Consider the following 16,136-nt stretch of genomic DNA (forward strand, 5'->3'; position numbering starts at 1 on the left):
TTGGTTAGGATCAAGCCTGTTTACAGACCTTTGACTCCTCCCTGGAGTTTAAATCTAGTTCTTTCAGTTCTTCAAGGGGTTCTGTTTGAACCTTTACATTCCATAGATATTAAGTTGTTATCTTGGAAAGTTTTGTTTTTGGTTGCTATTTCTTCTGCTAGAAGAGTTTCTGAGTTATCTGCTCTACAATGTACTCCACCCTATCTGGTGTTCCATTCAGATAAGGTTGTTTTGCGTACTAAGCCTGGTTTTCTACCAAAGGTTGTTTCCAACAAAAATATTAATCAGGAGATAGTTGTACCTTCTTTGTGTCCGAATCCAGTTTCAAAGAAGGAACGTTTGCTACACAATTTAGATGTAGTCTGTGCTCTAAAATTCTACTTAGAAGCTACAAAAGAGTTCAGACAAACTTCTTCTCTGTTTGTCGTCTATTCTGGTAAAAGGAGAGGTCAAAAAGCAACTTCTACCTCTCTTTCCTTTTGTCTTAAAAGCATCATCCGATTGGCTTATGAGACTGCCGGACGGCAGCCTCCTGAAAGAATCACAGCTCACTCCACTAGGGCTGTAGCTTCCACATGGGCCTTCAAGAACGAGGCTTCTGTTGATCAGATATGTAAGGCAGCGACTTGGTCTTCACTGCACACTTTTGCCAAATTTTACAAATTTGATACTTTTGCTTCTTCGGAGGCTATTTTTGGGAGAAAGGTTTTGCAAGCCGTGGTGCCTTCCGTTTAGGTAACCTGATTTGCTCCCTCCCTTCATCCGTGTTCTAAAGCTTTGGTATTGGTTCCCACAAGTAAGGATGACGCCGTGGACCGGACACACCAATGTTGGAGAAAACAGAATTTATGCTTACCTGATAAATTACTTTCTCCAACGGTGTGTCCGGTCCACGGCCCGCCCTGGTTTTTTAATCAGGTCCGATGAATTATTTTCTCTAACTACAGTCACCACGACACCCTATGGTTTCTCCTATTTTTTCCTCCTGTCCTTCGGTCGAATGACTGGGGTGGGCGGAGCCTAGGAGGGACTATATGGCCAGCTTTGCTGGGACTCTTTGCCATTTCCTGTTGGGGAAGAGATATACCCACAAGTAAGGATGACGCCGTGGACCGGACACACCGTTGGAGAAAGTAATTTATCAGGTAAGCATAAATTCTGTTTTTATTTAAATTAATTGTCACCATGGACAGCGCTGTGGAATATGTTGGCGCTTCATAAATATAAAGTATAATAATAATAATAATGACAGTATACTACATATAATTAAACAGATTATGAGGAATCAAGTGTTTTATCACCTTCAAGCTACTCAACACTGACTGGAAACATAAAGCAGCCCAGGAAGCAAAGTGTTAACATCTAAATTGTTTGCAGTTTCTCTCTTTGTCAAACACACTCACATCAGTGTCTCACTGGTACACACTTAAAGGGACAGTAAAGTCATAATTAGACATTCATGATTCAGATAGAGAATACAATTTTAAACAACTTTCTAATTAACTTCTATTATTAAATTTGCTTCCTTCTCTTGTTATTCTTTGCTGAAAGGTTTATCTAGGAAAGCTCAGGAGCAGCAAATAACCTAGGTTCTAGCTGCTGATTGGTGGCTGCATATATATTGTCATTGGCTCACCTATGTGGTTCAGTTAGAAACTAGTAGTGCATTGCTGCTCCTTCAACAAATGATACCAAGAGAATTAAACAAATTTGATAATAGAAGTAAACTGGAAAGTTGTTTAAAATTGTATGTTCAACCTAAATCATGAAAGAAAAATGTTGGGTTTAATGTCCCTTTCTCCAACATAGGTGTGTCCGGTCCACGGCGTCATCCTTACTTGTGGGATATTCTCTTCCCCAACAGGAAATGGCAAAGAGCCCAGCAAAGCTGGTCACATGATCCCTCCTAGGCTCCGCCTACCCCAGTCATTCTCTTTGCCGTTGTACAGGCAACATCTCCACGGAGATGGCTTAGAGTGACCAAAATCATTCTATGGGCGGAGTCTCACTCCTGCCACCTGTCTGCTATCCACATCCCAGGAGTGGAAAATTGGGAAGCGGATTTTCTGAGTCGTCAGACATTGCATCCGGGGGAGTGGGAACTCCATCCGGAAATCTTTGCCCAAGTCACTCACCCGTGGGGCATTCCAGACATGGATCTGATGGCCTCTCGTCAGAACTTCAAAGTTCCTTGCTACGGGGCCAGATCCAGGGATCCCAAGGCGGCTCTAGTGGATGCACTAGTAGCACCTTGGACCTTCAAACTAGCTTATGTGTTCCCGCCATTTCCTCTCATCCCCAGGCTGGTAGCCAGGATCAATCAGGAGAGGGCGTCGGTGATCTTGATAGCTCCTGCGTGGCCACGCAGGACTTGGTATGCAGATCTGGTGAATATGTTATCGGCTCCACCTTGGAAGCTACCTTTGAGACGAGACCTTCTTGTTCAGGGTCCGTTCGAACATCCGAATCTGGTTTCACTCCAGCTGACTGCTTGGAGATTGAACGCTTGATTTTATCGAAGCGAGGATTCTCAGATTCTGTTATCGATACTCTTGTTCAGGCCAGAAAGCCTGTAACTAGAAAGATTTACCACAAAATTTGGAAAAAATATATCTGTTGGTGTGAATCTAAAGGATTCCCTTGGGACAAGGTTAAGATTCCTAGGATTCTATCCTTCCTTCAAGAAGGATTGGAAAAAGGATTATCTGCAAGTTCCCTGAAGGGACAGATTTCTGCCTTGTCGGTATTACTTCACAAAAAGCTGGCAGCTGTGCCAGATGTTCAAGCCTTTGTTCAGGCTCTGGTTAGAATCAAGCCTGTTTACAAACCTTTGACTCCTCCTTGGAGTCTCAATTTAGTTCTTTCAGTTCTTCAGGGGGTTCCGTTTGAACCCTTACATTCCGTTGATATTAAGTTATTATCTTGGAAAGTTTTGTTTTTAGTTGCGATTTCTTCTGCTAGAAGAGTCTCAGAATTATCTGCTCTGCAGTGTTCTCCTCCTTATCTGGTGTTCCATGCAGATAAGGTGGTTTTACGTACCAAACCTGGTTTTCTTCCAAAAGTTGTTTCTAACAAAAACATTAACCAGGAGATTATCGTACCTTCTCTGTGTCCAAAACCAGTTTCAAAGAAGGAACGTTTGTTGCACAATTTGGATGTTGTTCGCGCTCTAAAATTCTATTTAGATGCTACAAAGGATTTTAGACAAACATCTTCCTTGTTTGTTGTTTATTCAGGTAAAAGGAGAGGTCAAAAAGCAACTTCTACCTCTCTCTCTTTTTGGATTAAAAGCATCATCAGATTGGCTTACGAGACTGCCGGACGGCAGCCTCCCGAAAGAATCACAGCTCATTCCACTAGGGCTGTGGCTTCCACATGGGCCTTCAAGAACGAGGCTTCTGTTGATCAGATATGTAGGGCAGCGACTTGGTCTTCACTGCACACTTTTACCAAATTTTACAAGTTTGATACTTTTGCTTCTTCTGAGGCTATTTTTGGGAGAAAGGTTTTGCAAGCCGTGGTGCCTTCCATTTAGGTGACCTGATTTGCTCCCTCCCTTCATCCGTGTCCTAAAGCTTTGGTATTGGTTCCCACAAGTAAGGATGACGCCGTGGACCGGACACACCTATGTTGGAGAAAACAGAATTTATGTTTACCTGATAAATTACTTTCTCCAACGGTGTGTCCGGTCCACGGCCCGCCCTGGTTTTTTAATCAGGTCTGATGATTTATTTTCTTTAACTACAGTCACCACGGTACCATATGGTTTCTCCTATGCAAATATTCCTCCTTAACGTCGGTCGAATGACTGGGGTAGGCGGAGCCTAGGAGGGATCATGTGACCAGCTTTGCTGGGCTCTTTGCCATTTCCTGTTGGGGAAGAGAATATCCCACAAGTAAGGATGACGCCGTGGACCGGACACACCGTTGGAGAAAGTAATTTATCAGGTAAACATAAATTCTGTTTTAAGCTTTTCCTCTCCTCTATACACACTGCTGTCTGTCACACACCTTTTTTCTTTAACGCAGCAGTCTCTCGCTTATATTGCCTATATCTTACACATACACAGCAGAATCTCTTTCATATACATACAGTATTATCTCTTATTAAAGGGACAGTCTACACCAGAATTGTTATTGTTTTATAAGATAGATAATCCCTTTTTCTCTTGTTAAGTGTATTCAGTCCACGGGTCATCCATTACTTATGGGATTATATCTCCTTCCCAACAGGAAGTTGCAAGAGGATCACCCAAGCAGAGCTGCTACATAGCTCCTCCCCTCACACGTCATATCCAGTCATTCTCTTGCAACTCAACTAGATAGGTCGTTGTGAGAGGTCTGTGGTGTTTTTATACTTAGTTTATTTCTTCAATCAAAAGTTGCTGTTTGTTCTCAGGCAGTATTTAGAAGAATAATCTGCCTGAGTTTTCTATGATCTTAGCGGAAGTAACTAAGATCCACTGGCTGTTCTCGCACATTCTGAGGAGTGGGGTAACTTTCAGAAAGGGAATAGCATGCGGGGAATCCCGCAAACGAGGTATGTGCAGTAAATTATTTTTCTAAGGAATGGAATTGACTAAGAAAATACTGCTGATACCGATGTAATGTAAGTACAGCCTTAAATGCAGCGGCGACTGGTATCAGGCTGATGAATGTATGTACAATAAGTAATTTTCTAAGGAATGGAATTTGACTAAGAAAATACTGTTAATACCGAAGTATTGTATAAGCCTTAACTGCAGTAGAAGCGACTGGTAGCAGGCTTATTAATAACACTATCTAACATTTAAAGTGTATGTTTAAAACGTTTACTGGCATGTTATTCGTTTTTTGTGAGGTACTTTGGTGATAAATCTTTTGGGGCATGAAAATTTCCACATGGCTGTTGTTTATTTCTATATAGAAGCGTTTAACTGAGGTTTCCCACTGTTGTAATAGGAGTGGGAGGAGCCTATTTTAGCGCTTTTTTCTGCGCAGTAAAAATTCAGTTTCAGTCTTCCTGCTTCTTCCTCCTTGATTCAGGACGTCTCTAGAGAGCTCAGGGGTCTTCAAAAGTCATTTTGAGGGAGGTAATCAGTCACAGCAGACCTGTGACAGTGTGTTTGACTGTGATAAAAAACGTTAATTGTTAATTTGATTATCCGTTTTTGGGTATTAAGGGGTTAATCATCCATTTGCTAGTGGGTGCAATACTCTTCTAACTTAATACATTTACTGTGAAGATTTGGTTGCTATAACTGATTTGGTTCTTTGTTATTTCAACTGTGACGTCTTTTTTTTGTGCTTCTTAAAGGCGCAGTAGCGTTTTTTATATTGCTTGTAAATTTACTTGAAAGGTTTTTCCAAGCTTGCTAGTCACATTGCGAGTCTGTTTAAACATGTCTGACACAGATGAATCTGCTTGTTCACTATGTTTGAAGGCCAATGTGGAGCCCCACAGAAATATGTGTACTAATTGTATTGATGTCACTTTGCATAAAAGTCAATCTATATCTGTAAAGAAATTATCACCAGACAACGAGGGGGAAGTTATGCCGACTAACTCTCCTCACGTGTCAGTACCTTCGCCTCCCGCTCAGGGGGCGCGTGATATTGTGGCGCCAAGTGCATCAGAGAGGCCCATACAAATCACTTTGCAAGACATGGCGGCTGTTATGACAGAGGTATTATCTAAATTGCCTGAATTAAGAGGCAAGCGCGATAGCTCTGGGTTAAGAACAGAGCGCGCTGATGATGTGAGAGCCATGTCTGATACTGCGTCACAATTTGCAGAACATGAGGACGGAGAGCTTCATTCTGTGGGTGACGGATCTGATCCAGGGAGACCGGATTCAGAGATTTCTAATTTTAAATTTAAGCTTGAGAACCTCCGCGTATTGCTAGGGGAGGTATTAGCGGCTCTGAATGATTGTAACACGGTTGCAATTCCAGAGAAAGTATGTAGGTTGGATAGATACTTTGCGGTACCGGTGTGTACTGACATTTTTCCTATACCTAAAAGGCTTACAGAAATTATTAGCAAGGAGTGGGATAGACCCGGTGTGCCTTTTTCCCCACCTCCGATGTTTAGAAAAATGTTCCCGATAGACGCCACCACACGAGACTTATGGCAGACGGTCCCTAAGGTGGAGGGAGCAGTTTCTACTTTAGCTAAGCGTACCACTATCCCGGTGGAGGATAGTTGTGCTTTTTCGGATCCAATGGATAAAAAATTAGAAGGTTACCTTAAGAAAATGTTTGTTCAACAAGGTTTTATCTTACAGCCCCTTGCATGCATTGCGCCTGTCACTGCGGCTGCGGCATTCTGGTTTGAGTCTCTGGAAGAGGCCATTCGCACAGCTCCATTGGATGAGATTATGGCCAAGCTTAAAGCACTTAAGCTAGCTAATGTATTTGTTTCTGATGCCGTTGTACATTTAACCAAACTAACGGCTAAGAACTCCGGATTCGACATCCAGGCGCGCAGAGCGCTATGGCTTAAATCCTGGTCAGCTGACGTGACTTCTAAGTCTAAATTGCGTAATATTCCTTTCAAAGGGCAGACCTTATTCGGGCCCGGCTTGAAAGAAATTATTGCTGACATTACTGGGGGTAAGGGTCATACTCTTCCTCAGGACAGGGCCAAGTCAAAGGCTAAACAGTCTAATTTTCGTGCCTTTCGTAATTTCAAGTCAGGAGCAGCATCAACTTCCTCCGCTCCAAAACAGGAAGGACCTGTTGCTCGTTACAGACAGGGCTGGAAAACTAACCAGTCCTGGAACAAGGGCAAGCAGGCCAGAAAGCCTTCTTCTGCCCCTAAGACAGCATGAAGAGACGGCCCCCTATCCGCAAACGGATCTAGTGGGGGGCAGACTATCTCTCTTCGCCCAGGCTTGGGCAAGACATGTCCAGGATCCCTGGGCGTTAGAGATCATATCTCAGGGATATCTTCTGGACTTCAAAGCATCTCCTCCACAAGGGAGATTTCATCTTTTAAGGTTATCAGCAAACCAAATAAAGAAAGAGGCATTTCTACGTTGTGTGCAAGACCTCTTAGTATTGGGGGTGATCCACCCAGTTCCGCGGACGGAACAAGGGCAAGGGTTTTACTCAAATCTGTTTGTGGTTCCCAAGAAAGAGGGAACCTTCAGACCAATCTTGGACCTAAAAATCTTAAACAAATACCTAAGAGTTCCATCATTCAAAATGGAAACTATTCGAACCATCCTACCCATGATCCAAGAGGGTCAATACATGACCACGGTAGACTTAAAGGATGCCTACCTTCATATACCGATTCACAAAGATCATTATCGGTACCTAAGATTTGCCTTTCTAGACAGGCATTACCAGTTTGTAGCTCTTCCCTTCGGGTTGGCTACGGCCCCGAGAATCTTTACAAAGGTTCTGGGCTCACTTTTGGCGGTTCTAAGACCGCGAGGCATAGCGGTGGCTCCGTATCTAGACGACATCCTGATACAGGCATCAAGCTTTCAAAGGGTCAAGTCTCATACAGAGATAGTTCTGGCATTTCTGAGGTCGCATGGGTGGAAGGTGAACGTGGAAAAGAGTTCTCTATCACCACTCACAAGAGTCTCCTTCCTAGGGACTCTTATAGATTCTGTAGAGATGAAAATTTACCTGACGGAGTCCAGGTTATGAAAACTTCTAAATGCTTGCAGTGTCCTTCATTCCATTCCACGCCCGTCAGTGGCTCAGTGCATGGAAGTAATCGGCTTAATGGTAGCGGCAATGGACATAGTGCCATTTGCGCGCCTGCATCTCAGACCGCTGCAATTATGCATGCTAAGTCAGTGGAATGGGGATTACTCAGATTTGTCCCCCCCTACTAAATCTGGATCAAGAGACCAGAGTTTCTCTTCTCTGGTGGCTTTCTCGTGTCCATCTGTCCAAGGATATGACCTTTCGCAGGCCAGATTGGACGATTGTAACAACAGATGCCAGCCTTCTAGGTTGGGGCGCAGTCTGGAACTCCCTGAAGGCTCAGGGATCGTGGACTCAGGAGGAGAAACTCCTCCCAATAAATATTCTAGAGTTAAGAGCAATATTCAATGCTCTTCTAGCTTGGCCTCAGTTAGCAACACTGAGGTTCATCAGATTCCAGTCGGACAACATCACGACTGTGGCTTACATCAACCATCAAGGGGGAACCAGGAGTTTCCTAGCGATGTTAGAAGTCTCAAAGATAATTCCCTGGGCAGAGTCTCACTCTTGCCACCTGTCAGCGATCCACATCCCAGGCGTACAGAACTGGGAGGTGGATTTTCTAAGTCGTCAGACTTTTCATCCGGGGGAGTGGGAACTCCATCCGGAGGTGTTTACTCAACTGGTCCATCGTTGGGGCAAACCAGAACTGGATCTCATGGCGTCTCGCCAGAACGCCAAGCTTCCTTGTTACGGATCCAGGTCCAGGGACCCGGGAGCGGTGCTGATAGATGCTCTGACAGCCCCTTGGGTCTTCAACATGGCTTATGTGTTTCCACCATTCCCGATGCTTCCTCGACTGATTGCCAGGATCAAACAGGAAAGGGCATTGGTGATTCTGATAGCGCCTGCGTGGCCACGCAGGACCTGGTATGCAGACCTAGTGGACATGTCGTCCTGTCCACCATGGTCTCTGCCTCTGAGGCAGGACCTTCTAATTCAGGGTCCTTTCAATCATCCAAATCTAGTTTCTCTGAGACTGACTGCATGGAGATTGAACGCTTGATTCTATCAAAGTGTGGCTTCTCGGAGTCGGTTATTGATACCTTAATACAGGCTCGGAAACCTGTTACCAGAAAAATTTACCATAAGATATGGCGTAAATATTTATACTGGTGCGAATCCAAGAGTTACTCATGGAGTAAGGTTAGGATTCCTAGGATATTGTCTTTTCTACAAGAGGGTTTAGAAAAGGGCTTATCTGCTAGTTCGTTAAAGGGACAGATTTCTGCTCTGTCTATTCTTCTACACAAACGTCTGGCAGAAGTTCCAGACGTTCAGGCCTTTTGTCAGGCTTTGGCTAGGATTAGGCCTGTGTTTAAGACTGTTGCTCCGCCGTGGAGTTTAAACTTAGTTCTTAAAGTTCTTCAAGGTGTTCCGTTTGAACCCCTTCATTCCATTGATATTAAGCTGTTATCTTGGAAAGTTCTGTTTTTGATGGTTATTTCCTCGGCTCGAAGAGTCTCTGAGTTATCTGCCTTACATTGTGATTCTCCTTATCTGATTTTCCATTCAGACAAGGTAGTTCTGCGTACTAAACCTGGGTTCTTACCTAAGGTAGTTTCTAACAGGAATATCAATCAAGAGATTGTTGTTCCATCACTGTGTCCTAACCCTTCTTCAAAGAAGGAACGACTCTTACATAATCTGGACGTAGTCCGTGCCCTGAAGTTCTATTTGCAGGCAACTAAAGATTTTCGTCAAACTTCTTCCCTGTTTGTCGTTTACTCTGGACAGAGGAGAGGTCAAAAAGCTTCGGCTACCTCTCTCTCCTTTTGGCTTTGTAGCATAATACGCTTAGCCTATGAGACTGCTGGACAGCAGCCTCCTGGAAGAGTTACAGCTCATTCCACTAGAGCTGTGGCTTCCACCTGGGCCTTTAAGAATGAGGCCTCTGTTGAACAGATTTGCAAGGCTGCAACTTGGTCTTCACTTCACACTTTTTCAAAATTTTACAAATTTGACACTTTTGCTTCTTCGGAGGCTGTTTTTGGGAGAAAGGTTCTACAGGCAGTGGTTCCTTCCGTTTAAGTACCTGCCTTGTCCCTCCCATCATCCGTGTACTTTAGCTTTGGTATTGGTATCCCATAAGTAATGGATGACCCGTGGACTGAATACACTTAACAAGAGAAAACATAATTTATGCTTACCTGATAAATTTATTTCTCTTGTAGTGTATTCAGTCCACGGCCCGCCCTGTCTTTTAAGGCAGATCTAAATTTTTAATTTAAACTACAGTCACCACTGCACCCTATGGTTTCTCCTTTCTTGTCTTGTTTCGGTCGAATGAATGGATATGACGTGTGAGGGGAGGAGCTATGTAGCAGCTCTGCTTGGGTGATCCTCTTGCAACTTCCTGTTGGGAAGGATATATAATCCCATAAGTAATGGATGACCCGTGGACTGAATACACTACAAGAGAAATAAATTTATCAGGTAAGCATAAATTATGTTATTACCCATTCCCCAGTTTTGCATAACCAACACAGTCGTATTTATATACTTGTTACCTCTGTGATTACCTTGTATCTAAGCATCTTCTGACAGCCCCCTGGTCATATGACATTTTATTTATTATCGATTGATTTGCATTTTAGCCAATTAGTGCAGTGTCTGCCGCAAGCCATAGACTTAAAAAAGCATGTGATAATAGGCAGCCTTCAAGGGCTTAGAAATGATCATATGAGCCTTCCTAGGTTTAGCTTTCAACTAAGATTACCTAGAGCAGTGATTTTTAACCTTTTTTTGCTGTGGCACACTTTTTTACATTAAAAAATCCTGTGGCACACCACCATCCCCAAATTTAAAAAAAATCACACATTGTAGCCTATTACAGCATATATATATACACATACACACAAACACACACATACTGTCGTGACACACCTGAGGATCTCTCACGGCACACTGGTTGAAAAACACTGACCTAGAGCACATTTGATGATAAAAGTAAATTGAAAAGTTGTTTAAAATTACATGCCCTATCTGAATCATGAAAGTTTATTTTTTAGTAGACTATCCCTTTAAAATTGCCAGGTGACCAGTATATAACCAGACAGTCCAGTATTTAACTGCACTTCCAGTAAAAACTGGATTGGGTCTGATCTGAGGTCAAATATGGACATATAAATGATCATTTCTGTAGCAAATGGGTCTCTTCTAGGCACATAGCTGATAGAAGCTACAGGGCAAGTGGTCTAATCATGGCATATAACTGACAGGAGCTGCATGACTACTATCTGATCACAAGCACACCTATTGCTTTACCTGGGTCACTTGCTGGTTGTGCAGTACTGACACCTGGCAGCTTTATCTCAGGCGCATACACAGTTCTGCTTTACATTCTCACATATACACAGGCAAATCATTCAATCAAAACCCTACCCTGCAATACAGCCTATCACTGCCTGCAAACCAATCTACATTGTCATCAGAGGGAGAGATGAGGCTTAGTAATGGAGAACCTGAATCTGTCCTTTATTACAAAGTAGTGCTTACCGTCTGCTGCAACCAATAGCTCCACTTGCTAATTTAACTGTATCCCTGCCACTAGTTCCCCTTCTTCTCATGCTACATTGCTTATATTATATTGCTTCATCTCCATCGTTAGTATTGCAGAATATTGCTTCCTTTCTCCTTTCCTGAGGGGGAAATTGTGGGAGGGACCATGGGGCAGAGCTCCCAAACTGGGACATCTTATGATATGTGGGAAAGTTGTGAGCTCTAAACCAAACCATAACACTGATCTTCATTAAAATTGACATGGAGATAGAGATATAGTAGATTTTTTCCTTTATTTGGTTAAAATTTGCTCAGTAGGTCCAATTATATAAATCCTCAAATTCATATTACTACAATGTTGCCCAAACATGTACAGTAGAAAAAAAACTGACATTTCTATTTGAGGTACAGGCATCACCTTGGCTGGGAACATACCTTAAAGTGATGTTAAACTCTCCCCTTTTAAAAATCAGATCCGGAATGTTAGTGATATTTTAGATGGAGTTTAATTCATCAGTTGTAACAAAGATGCTTTTTAATATAGATATTATTATTATCATTTGTATAGCTCCGCCAAATTCCGTAGCGCTGATATGAAATTCAAATACCCCGCGCTCCACTGCCCACTTCAAAAGTAAATTTTTCAGTGAGATATAACAGCTTGAATTGTCCAATCAGCACTCTCCCCATATGGCACTTTTGTTGGAGCTATAGCGCTGATTGGGCAACAATTCAAATCGTTTGCACACAAAACAATTGACTTTTGAATTAGGCAGCGTAGCGAGGGTGTTAGAATTTCATATCTATATTAAAAATCAACTGATTTACTACAGGAAAGTTCTACTCTGTGAAAAGCATTACTGGGCTAAAAAGAAGCTGCACCCAGGTGGTAAATCACCATAGAACAGGCTAACTATGTTATTGAGCTGGTTGTTCGTTCCTGTGAGTGTGCTTCTCTCTGTATATATTACAAATCCAGTTATAGCGCATCTTCATTACAATTGATGAATGAAACTCCAACTAAAATATCACTAACATTCCGAATCTGATTTTATAAAGGGTAGAGTTTACCATCACTTTAAAGGGACATGATATGAAGAGACAACTTGTGTTGTGATATTACTGTCAATATTCAGGATAACTCAGGGGATAGAGAACCTCACTGCTGTACTGACCATCACAGGTTCAAGGCAGTTAATTGTTCGCTCATAAATTCAAACTCATAAAAAAATGAGTAAAAAGTAATTCACAGACCATGTAGCATGTGTTTGTCTTCACGGCTAATATAAAGAAAGTTATTGGTTTAAATAACCATAACCCCTTGGGTGCAATGTGTTGTTTAGCAGCACACTGCAGCTAAATGGCTTAGAACATTTTTATCTTACTTATCTATTTGAAGGAAAGTATTGCACGAATGCCTGAGTTATTACTCAAATGTAAAATGCATGGAAATGCCTGATTTTTTTATTAAGCTTCCCTCCCAAAAACAATGCTTCAGTTGTAAAAAGAAGTCATTAGTAAGGAGAGGCAGTCTTTGTGTAGGTTATGTTCTGTGAGAGGGTACTGGAGCACAATCACAGTTTAAACTTTCCATTAAGGGACACTAAACCCCAAAACATTTTTTTCATGATTTAGGTAGAGCATACAGATGTAAACAACTTTACTGTGCTGCAGGAGCATCAATGCATTACTGGGAGCTAGCGGAACACAGGTGAGCCAATGGCAAGAGGCATATGTGTACAGCCATTAATCAACAGCTAGCTCCCAGTAGTGCATTGCTGTTTCTGAGCTTTCCTAGGTATACTTTTCAATAAAAGATACCAAGGGAACAAAGCAAATGAGATAAAAGTAAATTGGAAAGTTGTTTAAAATGGCATGTTTTATCAGTCTTAAAAGTTTCATTGTAACTAGCATACCCTTAACCGCATCTGCACTGCAACCTTTATTATTAGGGTTAAAGGGACAGTATACACCAATTTTCATATAACTGCATGTAATAGACACTACTATAAAGAAGAATATGCACAGATGATTATCTAAAAATCCAGTATAAAACTTTTTAGAAACTTACTTAGAAGCTCCCAGTTTAGCACTGTTGACAAGGTTAGGCTGGGACACCCAGTTAAAGGGGCTTGGAAAGCATAAAGAGCAGACCCTCCCCTGCATATGAAAAGACCTATTACACAAGCAGGAGTCTGTAGACATCAGTATACATATAAAACTTTGGGGCTTGGTTAGGAGTCTGAAAATCAGCACAATGTTATTTAAAAGCATAACTATACACTGTTACAGAAACACTCCCAGATAAGCTATATAAATGGATCATCTACAAAACATTTATGCAAAGAAAAATCTAGTGTACAATGTACCTTTAAATAGTTGTCAGTCATGTGCTGCGTCCTTTGTGAATGGTTTTTACTCACTTCTAGAGTAACATGTATTGTTCTCATTTTAGCTTTACACTGCTCATTAGTGCTTCATGATCCTGCTACATTTTTGCCGTTATTTCCAAATACTCCCCCACAAGACCTTTGCACTCCCTTAACAAACCATGTCTTGTCTATCTGACCTCTTCTTACTTTTTCACCCAAGACTACCCACATGCTGTGCCTCATTCCAGGAAGTCCCTTCCATACTCTGTAGAAACACATTCCTAAAATCCATCTCTTCAGTTCACCTAATGCCCAAACCTGTTTAAACTCAAAATAATAATATTTAAGTTGATTTTTACATATTTACATGTGTTATATACAGATACATAAATATTAGTAAATAAGCACTGAATTGCGCCAGATATAAATATAAAATATACTTTAAACCCCTGGTGAACATGTTTATCCTAAATATACAAAAATGTGCTTTGTGAAACCCTGTATACCACTACTTACTGGATTTGTATTTGTGTAAATGATATCCAGAGTGACTAATTTGTCCAACATCATCCTCAGTGATCTTCAGTAACCATACCTTTGGAACTGTAGAAATATTGTATATTTTTAATTTGAACATTTTCACTTTTGTAATTATTTATTAAAGGGACATGAAACCCAAACATTTTCTTTCATAATTCAGATAGAGCATACATTTTTAAACAATTTTCCAATTTACTTCTATTAATTTTGCTTCATTCTCTTGGTATCTTTTATTGAAAAAGCAGTAATGCACTCCAGGGAGCTAGCTGAACACATTTGTAAGCCAGTGAAAATGGACATACAAGTTCAGCAGCTAGTCCGAGCTCTTGAGCCTACCTGGGTATGCTTTTCAACAAAGGATACCAAGAAAATAAAGAAAATTGGATAAAAGAAAACATTTTCAAAGTTATTTGAAATTGCCTGAATTGAAAATACCTGAATCATGGAAAAAAATAGGTTTCATATCCCTATAAGTAGTGGTTTATAAGGATTCACAATGAGAACACCCCCATGTAATGTCACTTAAATGTTAAAGGATTCAAATTATATCAATAATTGCATCATTTCTAAGTTGACAATTAGAGTATTTCCTCTTATAAACAATAAAAAACAAATACTTTAGAAAGACTATATTGAAAATACAGGCCCCAAAGTAGAAACTCAATGCACTGGCACAGATCATTGAAACAAAATTGACTACACCTGTGATTTCCCAATTAGCCTAATTGCATGTACATGGTTATAAAATTACCTGTGAACACCAGAACTTTTTTTGGACCTATGGGCTATGTCTATCTGCATATCTGCATCATGGTTTTACATGGAAAATAATTGCCAGGGCCCAGAGGAAATGAAAAAATCAGATTTTGAGACATCACAAAGATGTAAAAGGATACAGGAAGATCGGTGACAAACTAAAAATCAGTTGAAACACAATTGCAGCAGTAATCAGGAGGTATAGAATAAGACATAGTACCACTAATCAGAGCCGTAGTAGCCTTCCTCCTAAAATGATGTCACAGATAGTGCTCTACTTGCACAATTTAGCTCTTAAAAACAGATAGGCAAGTACCTCAGACTTGGTTCAGGGGCTATCAATTGGAGTTTCTGTGACCGCTCAGTGTGAAGGACATTGCATAATATCAACCTCTATGGGCGGCATCCAAGAAAAAAAACTCTTGCATGTTCTTCTGCACAAAAGTTCAAGATTACACTTTACTAAACCACATGAAAAGAAGCCTGATGAATATTGGGAGCACATTCTTTGGTGATGAGACCAAGATAAATTTGTTCATGTCAGATGGGGTCCATCATGTTTGACATGAACCTGGCCAGGATTATTACAGTGAATGCTTCGTCCCAACAGTGAAACACAGAGGTGGGAGTGTGATGATATTGGGCTGCAGGTGTTGGGTGATGGTACCATGAATGCTTGTGGATATACCAAAATACTGACTGTCAAGATGACTCCCGGTCTCCAGAAGCTTGTCAGAAGAGGAATATTCCTGCATGATGATAATCCAAATCACAACGCCAAAATCACGAGTTTCTAAAGAAGGAAAAAGTGAAAACTATGACCTGGCCAAGAATGTCATCTGACTTGAATCCAATAGAACATCTTTAGAGAATTTTAAAGAGAAAGGTAGAGCAACACAACCCCTCCAGCAAAGAGCAGCTGACAAAAATTGTCTCTAGAAATTTGTGCAAAACTAGTATCCTCCATGCTGAGGAGGATTGAGTCTGTCATCAAAAAGAGAGGCGGACATACAAAGTATTGAAAAAAAAAGATTTGAATCTCAGTAATGAAAGGTGTACAGACTTGTTGCATAAATACTGTGGGGCCAGTGTTCTGTCTGATTCTGCGACCCGTCGGAATGTGCGACCGCATGTCATTTTTGCATCAGAATACCCCTTTAAGTACAGAAGAGATGAGATCATCCTCTCAGGAATCATGTTAAAAAAAATATGGAAAATATTGCAATGTGTTTTATATTTTTATTACTTGGATTGCGTTTT

General features: G+C 41.2%; 1 protein-coding gene across 1 annotated transcript in view; it reads left to right on the plus strand.

Annotated features, from left to right (window-relative positions):
- GPD1 (glycerol-3-phosphate dehydrogenase 1) overlaps positions 1 to 16,136 on the plus strand; it is a 241,569-nt gene that overhangs the window by 197,008 nt on the left and 28,425 nt on the right. The window lies entirely within an intron of this gene.

The sequence above is a fragment of the Bombina bombina genome, chromosome 3 (assembly GCF_027579735.1).
Source record: "Bombina bombina isolate aBomBom1 chromosome 3, aBomBom1.pri, whole genome shotgun sequence".
Taxonomy (NCBI): Eukaryota; Metazoa; Chordata; class Amphibia; order Anura; family Bombinatoridae; genus Bombina; species Bombina bombina.